The sequence below is a fragment of the Salvia hispanica genome, chromosome 5, assembly GCF_023119035.1.
Source record: "Salvia hispanica cultivar TCC Black 2014 chromosome 5, UniMelb_Shisp_WGS_1.0, whole genome shotgun sequence".
Lineage (NCBI taxonomy): Eukaryota > Viridiplantae > Streptophyta > Magnoliopsida > Lamiales > Lamiaceae > Salvia > Salvia hispanica.
This window is the reverse complement of record NC_062969.1, coordinates 13,231,690-13,232,173: the sequence shown is the minus strand read 5'-3', so window position 1 is coordinate 13,232,173 and position 484 is coordinate 13,231,690.

The following is a 484-nucleotide window of genomic DNA, read 5'->3' as shown; positions in this document are numbered from 1 at the left end:
GGTTATTGGAGTTTCGATTTGTCAGGTTTATATAAGGGAAAAAGATAGAGAAGACCAAGACTTTCCATGCAGTTACATTTCATATTTGACTGGTCTAGCTTCTCATAATATTTAAATAGAGAAAATTAAATATTAACTCTTTCATTTTTCTTTGTTATGTAAAACGTAGATTTAAGTACTAATATAAAAAAAAAGGAATTATTTTATCATGAATTATCCTACAAGTTTGAGTCATCATCATTAACTACTGTTGGTACAAATGGGGGTAGAAGAGCATGTAGTTTCATTAGGAGAGACCTTATCTGAAAAATCGTACGTCTTATTTTATGAAGCTAGCTTTTAAACATGTAAAACAAAAGTCAGCAAAATGTGAAAGAGAGAGAGTGGGGTTACAATTGGAAAATCAAATGTCAATAAAATGGAGAATCAATTACTATAAATTTTTTCTCTACCCATTTGAGAGTGTATAAGTTCGAAAAAAATG